This window comes from Rhea americana, unplaced genomic scaffold (genome assembly GCF_003343005.1).
Source record: "Rhea americana isolate MKP2758 unplaced genomic scaffold, rheAme1 scaffold_218, whole genome shotgun sequence".
Classification (NCBI taxonomy): domain Eukaryota; kingdom Metazoa; phylum Chordata; class Aves; order Rheiformes; family Rheidae; genus Rhea; species Rhea americana.
Window position 1 is genome coordinate 1,240,396 of NW_028186321.1, and position 7,342 is coordinate 1,247,737.

The window sequence follows — 7,342 nt, forward strand, 5'->3', positions numbered from 1 at the left end:
GTGATGGAGCCCTGGCACAGGTTGCCCAGAGAGGTGGTGGAGTCTCCTTCTGTGGAGATCTTCAAGGCCCACCTGGATGCAACCCTGTCTACCATGCTCTAGGTGACCCTGCTGAGCAGGGAGGTTGGACTGGRTGATCTCCAGAGGCCCCTTCCAACCTCAACCATTCTGCAATTTTGTAAGGGATGACTGAAGTAACTGTAAGAAGAGTGCCTTGTTTCTCAGAGTATTTGCCTTATTCAAAAAATTTCCTTTCTTCCCCCTAGGGAGCCTATAACTATTTGAAATAAGTAAATACAAGGAGCCAGACATTATGTAATAGCCAACTAAGATAAAACATAAGCCTTCTAACTAATGTATTAATCATCTTATTTCAGTTCAAGATTTCTCTGAAGCATAGAAAATTGCTACCCCAAGGCAGACTAGATCCCTACAGTTACAACAAATAGTATGGAAAAGCAATAGATGTATTAAATCAAATTTAAACTCATATTTAAGAACCAAAATAACATGCAGCCTTCTCTCCTCCCACCTACCTTCACAGCTACACTAGCACAGAAGTGCAGTTCTCCAGCAGTCCCCACACCCCCAGGCACAAGCAGCAATACTCATCTGAGAAAGCTCTTGAAGTGCTGAGTGTTAATTAACTAATCTGAGTATCTAATAGACAGTAGTATTTAATAGATTTGGTAGTAATAGCTTACTGGTAACATCTAAAGGGTTACACAAAAGGGCTTTAAATGAAGTTTGAACTTGTTTTGCAGCTAATAAATTAAAGAACAAGTGACAGAAGAAAGAAGTTCCTCAAACAAGCCAGGACTGTTTACAGCTTCATAAATGTCAATTTGGTTTATTCTTTGCCTCCTACCTCCCACATTGTATGGTATGTATTGTGTATCTTGTCCCACTACAGCAAGAGACAATACATAACTGTGTGAAAAAAAAGTAATTCTTTACTTTCTAGTCCGATATTTTAATAGTCATCCCAAGTTATGTTTTTATTATTTACTGGGAAAGCAAATGATATCACAAGTCAAAGCAACACTAGTTTATAGCATCCAAAGACCTAATCCTCCCCCCTCCCAGAAAAGAAGCCTTTGCTAAATAACATCAACTTTGATCCTTTGATAATTATATATAAACTGTCAATGAAGTGGATGATATTTAAGTACATGCTAAACAGTCAGTGCTCCACTAGCCCTGCTACGGTGCAGCAGCCCAGACAGACAAAAATTAAAAGCCACACACAGGCCACCATCCTCCTGCCCTTCCAGCCTCCTTTTTTGCAGCTCCCCTCAGAGCCTAGTGAGGGGGACAGCAGTGGGACTGCAAAGTGATTCATCCAGAACAGGGCCTTGCAGATGGATGCACACACACTCCTCTGCTGTTTGATTTGGGAAACAGATGCAAGCATAGTCCTGCTCATACCATGAAAGTCTGCAGATCTGTGATGTTGCCAGAGGCCTCAATTCAACTACTACTAAACAAACAGGCATTTACCAGCTGTTTCACCTGGTGCTACATCCACTATAACAACAGTGCTATTTGAGTTCAAACAATAATATACATACCTTTTTTGTTAAAACACTCTCTAGGCAGAAAAAAAAGCTTAAATAGTTCGTGTTTCCTAACTGCTGATGAGTAATTCCCTAAAGCTGTTTTCCTGCACATGATTAGCAGCAAGAGCAGTAATGCATGCTCATGAATAAAATTAGTGCTCAAGTTAAAGAAAACCTACAAGTACTTATTCTGAGTCCAGCTACTGACAGAGCTGGTTATTTTAGCTAAATATTGAAGTCTTATTACGTCTAATCTGGATTAATTATAACCAAGAGCAATCTGAGAAGGCCAAAAGGTCTAAAGTCTTATAAGACACACACTAACCAAAGCATTAGTGCATCAATTGTGCTTTTAACATACACATTCTGAATGCAGTTACTTTTGCAAGAAACATAGTTATCAGGAAACTATTTTTTAAAAACAAACAAGACTAGGACAAGTCATAGAAATATAGTCAGCTACTATATTATTTGGTCATATTTCTATATATTTCCTTGTCCATTTGTCTCAAGGTCAGAGTCCATGAAAAGGTTTAGTTCTAAGTACTTCATTTATTAAAAAGTAGATATCCGAGTTTCTGTAGCCACATGCTGATGCATGATGAGCAGTTTTCTGTTTACCAGCAGCTGAAACAAGTTATTTTATAGGCAATATGGCAAAGAAAAGATTTGAATAGAGGTTAACAGCACAGTAATCCAATTGTGAATATTTAGAAGGTCTCTGAAAACTGAAGAAACCTTGAGAAAACAAAGATGCTTGTCCAGATTTCTAAGGTGTAGATAATTGAAAYTGAAACCATAGGCCAGATAGAGAAATTACATAGTATGATACCAAAGGAAAGTATTTAAAATGGTTTAAGCTAGACCACTTATATGTCACAGTGGCTAAGTCTTTAGCCACTTGAACCACTAGTTAGTTGCATGCTGCAGTCATACTATCCGCTTAGACTTTGAGATCTGTGAGGAAAACTATTTGCATGCTGGCACTAGAAACAACTAAGAAACTTTTGTATAATCTATAGCAAATTTTTTACTGCATCACTTAATCCATAAACTATTATTCTTCCACTCATTCTGGAAATGCAAAACTTCCCTTTAGGTATGTAGTTGCTTTGTTGATAGATTCTTACTGTTCCCTAGCTTTGTGATAGGCATAACAGGACCAGTGCCTTCACTGGTCTTTTAAAYACTAGCATGCTAAACAGAACTGACAACGAATAAGAATAGCAATCTCTCCCCGTGCACATGCTGGGCTTACAGTTGTGGAATGATTTTTTCCTTATTAATAATTAAAACTTGTTCAGCCAAGCTGAGATTATTACAATGCCTGACATTCAAGCTCCATAAACATTACTGCATGGAAATTACCTGGAACAAGTAGTCCCAGTGTTACTACTCTCAGTCTCCTGTGCTGGACAGTTGCAAAACATCACATGAAAAACTGATAGTAGACAAAGTAAGGGAAAAGCTATTAAGTATGACACTAATGCTAAGCTTAAGCTGAAGTTGAACATGAAGAGCAAAGCAGAGACTTATTGCTGGGCTTATATGACGGAAGAGTGATTGAGGACACCAGAAAAATAAAAATTAAGAGACACATCACAACACAAAGTTCACATCTTCCTAAGTTTACAGTGTTAAGACCTGGTGAGACCCAAGAACACGACCTATTTTGATCAGAGACACGTATGACAAACCTCATGGATCATATTCAGGAGATGAAAGTAAAAAAAAAAAAAAAAAAACACCCCTGAGTCCTGGAAGCAAAAAATAAGGCAGCTGACAGATCATCAATAAATACATTGCATGCAGCACCAATTGAAATATTTGCATGCATTATTAGTCACTATCAAATATACCCTCCTAGAAAATTGAAATTGCTGTTGAACAGAGAACCTAATATAATAATACTAGTTAACAATACTAAAATACTGGCTTAAAGAAAAACTTCCATAAACTGTACTCCAATCTTTCAAAATTTCTTAATACATAATTTACATTATGGTGACCCCTATGAATTTCAGTGACATGTCAAATTTGAGCATTTCTTTGGCCCATTCTCCAAAGTCAAAATACTACAATATTTATCCTGGTAATGAAAACATGAAGTTTTACTGAGTAGAAGAGAATTTGGGTATTTGGAGATGCAGATTGACGAAATAGATTGCCCAAAGTCACAGGAGTATTTAATGAAGGCTTTGAATGGAGCTCATCAAGATTTGGGCTAGTATCTAAACCCTTCCAGATGTTCTTTCCCTGACCAAAAAAATCTAGAKCATTTACAGAAGTTGTCAGGGGCCCCCAGTGATGTTTAACAGCTTATTCAAAGAGCAGAGAGAACACAGTACAAAAGTGATAACCTTTTGTTATAATCCTCCTCCCCTCCCTCCAGGAAACTGGTAGGAGAGGCACAGCTTCCTGATATTCATTTTCTTAGTGCTGCCTTAACATCCCATAGCTCAACTCTCCTGCCAGCACTTCAGGTCAGCAGCACTTCAGGACAGCTGGGGACACCAGTTTCCATGCTCACAGGTAGAATACAGGTCCAGCCTCATCTTTCCTAGAAGCAGTTCACATTTTCTCCTTGTGTTGCTTTCCCCTTAGTTCCCGTTGCAATGAAGAATGATATTTCACATCCTGCCTCATCTGCCTTAAGTCTGAATTACAGACCTAAAAGTCCAGGGAGATGGAAGCACTTCAAAACAATGCAGAGGGAATACATTTAATGATCTGATAAAACTGTAATAAGGCATTCTTCTTACACCTGGCATTGCCCCAGCTAAACTAGCATATTCAGTTCATAATACTATAAAAAAATAGCAATCTGGAAGTCTTCTACCCTTAAATTCCTGGCTTCCACCTATGAACTCGTTGCATTTGAGAGGACCCATACAGAAAGAATCCAAAAGCTCCACAATATCAAGGACCCAATTTTGCATATACTGGCACCATGCAGTGTTTGGATGCCTCTGTAATAGATTTGAGTATAATGTTTGTCCCAGTGGGAACCAAGTAAACTGTAGCTGTTGTTTTAGATGAAGTACTTCTGGTAAAAGTTAGTGAGCTAYGCTGAAGGGTAAAACCTGACAAAAAAAATGAAGCAAACTGAGCCCATTATCGCAAGTAAAGCAGCTTTATTTCCCTCAGGCTCCTGTTCAAATCTGAACCAGACAGTAGGTGAATAAAAACATCTAAGCTAGTACTATCATCATGAGCTTTAGAATTTACAGTGATTATCATTTTCAAAGCACTTCATACACATTAAAGCAGTTAAACCTCACAGCATCATTCGGGCATAGACATTAGTCACTCGCTTTGCCCTGACAGGAGTAAAGAGGGTCCCCCCACCACGCACAGGCTTCAGCAGGTGACTAGCCTCACGCTGGGCTCATTTGCAGCCCCAAACGGAAGGGAAAGGCTGTGCAGYGCTGCGGCCCCCCCACATTGCACAGCGCAGCTGCCCTCCTGGCACCCGAAGGCTCAGGAAACACTTGCTGCYGAGGTACTGGAGCTACAGCTTGTAGTGTACTAACAGCATCAACAAAATTGACTTGGCACATCCAATAAACTGGCAGAATTAACAACACCGGTGTAAGCAGGATCAGGAAAACAGTTACACCTCTTGGAATGCCCCTGGGACCCCACTCTGCTCTCACTGTATTTGGCTCAGGTAATTGGCAGTGAGGCAATGCATTTGGAGCGTGAGATGGGTCGCGTGTCCGAGACAAGCTCTGCACAGATCACCGTGCCAACTAATTCCCTTAACTGCACCTGCACAGAGCCTCCCTCACAGCAGTCTTGCATTGCAGCACTGCTTCCCACTAAACCACCATAGCCTGTAGGCAGCAACCTTTAAACAGCTTTCTCCCTCTCTGTAGGCACACTTGGGTTGCCTAGAAACTAAGCTCTTTTTGCAGGCATGGTCTATGTCAGCAAACATCCAGTTCCCGGTTTGGGATCAGAACTCAGCTCATAACACAGCCTGCCACAAACAAGTTGGGGAGGCTGGTACGTTCTTTCCTCCACTCCCTGCGAGAGGAAGCCTGGAGTCCCACTCCCCTTTCTGCRGGTGTCTTTTGGTGTGCAGATGTGCACGCTTTGCAACAAGCTTCTACCAGTTCCCTTGGTAAACGCACTGCTCAAAACCACAACGCTGAAAGCCTAGAAGAGTAAGTCATGCTGTGGTACCCAGAACCACACGCCTTGACCCAGCTCTCCACCACCTTGTGAGGACAGGTAAGTTAAAGGGCATATAGAACATTACAAGGGTCAAGAGCCATGTCAGCAATATTAAGGAACACAGTTCAGACAAAAAAAATAAGTATTCCTTTCCAGCACATTTTTGAGAGCAGCTCACAATATTTAGAGAATAAGGCCTGTATCGTTAAAGCTGTAACCTAGCAAGGCAAGACAGGAAAAAAGCAGGCTTACAATTGATCAGAAATTTCAGGGATTAAGTCTCATTTCAATTTAAATTAAAAAATACCAGGAATTGTAAGGGGAGAAAAGAATTAAGCTAAAAACCCACCTAGATCCACAGGAAGAAATATTAACAATTATATCAAATCTCTCAGGGCCTAGCAGAGGTCTTCATCTAGAAAGCAGAGCTTCCCATTGGATTTGAAACTGTTTGAGAGATCAGTGCCTCAAACAAAAAACTGATAAACATTTTAGAATAAAATTTTGTTTGACAGAAAAATTTAGAGTCATTCCCCTTGGGATGTGGGCAAACTTAGGATTCCTCCATTTCTTCTTTCTTGCCTATTCCCTTTCTTCTTTATGCTTGGGGGACAGGAGTGAAAGAATATCATGACCAATTCTTTCCCTTCTTTTACTGTTATGTAACCTATAGCACCCTACACCCAGGCACCCAAGTAGACTGAAATAATAATTAATGCCAAGAACTGAAGCACCAAACTAAGAAGCAAAAGAGAAGAGTCTTTAGCACTACATCTTGTCTAAAGGCAAACAGATTGATTTTCAGGATCCACCTCTGCAACATTTCCAACTGCAATCAAATAGCTTCATGAGTATGAGGCATTGATCTAACAGTTTAAGTTGGGACTGTTCTGGTAACTGAACCATTTTAGCTGAAAACTATTTTTAAGGTTGGTATTCATAGGGTGTCTTAACACTTGTTACATTGTTTCTAAGACTCCCACATGTGCTTGTAAGTCTGAAGACAAATTAAAACCTAAAAGATTCAGTGGGCTGCAAACTATTACCCCCTTTTTGAATCCAGTTCAGTTTCTGCACTCAGCAGACCAGCAAAGACTTGCAGAAGACAACACACAGATGCCAGAGAGATTACCAATACCTTGATGTATGAAGGCCTGAGCCTTATTCCACTGTACACAGCAACACAAATAAAGATACTGCTGCTGAACTCTAAGGTAATTGAAACTCATGGGAATCATGAGCTCAGGAGAAAAATAGCATGAAGTGTGTGTTAAAGATATAATATGAAAAGCAGATGCTGCTTATGCTGGCAATTTACTTCCCTCAGAGATTTCAGTTTGCTTCACACTTATTCGCTGGCTCCAGATTCATGAAGGAAGATTGCTGTTAATAGCACATCAGCAGAGCAAGGCTCCGCTTCTTCCTGTTGAGCTCATGATGTTCCATCACCGTCCACTGCACACCTGAGCTTCGTTCTTCAGCAGTACTCAAAGATCTGGTCTATGGTACTGAAGAGGTCTGTTCCAGACTGATAATAAATCTGCAATTTTGCTTTCTACTTTTTTTTTTTGCGTTTCTGTTATTTTTTCTTCAATTTGAGTCTC

At 40.2% G+C, this 7,342-nt stretch overlaps 1 long non-coding RNA gene across 2 annotated transcripts; it reads left to right on the top strand.

The window, feature by feature from the left end:
- Nucleotides 1–5,553: 5,553 nt before the first annotated feature.
- LOC146595692 (uncharacterized) lies at nt 5,554–7,289 on the top strand. 2 transcript variants are annotated; one of them, XR_014895880.1, is made up of 3 exons: nt 5,554–5,795; nt 6,820–6,952; nt 7,066–7,289. It is a non-coding gene; the product is annotated as an uncharacterized LOC146595692 (long non-coding RNA). The 2 variants fall into 2 exon arrangements; XR_014895881.1 differs by having other exon boundaries at nt 6,823–6,952.
- Nucleotides 7,290–7,342: the final 53 nt, after the last annotated feature.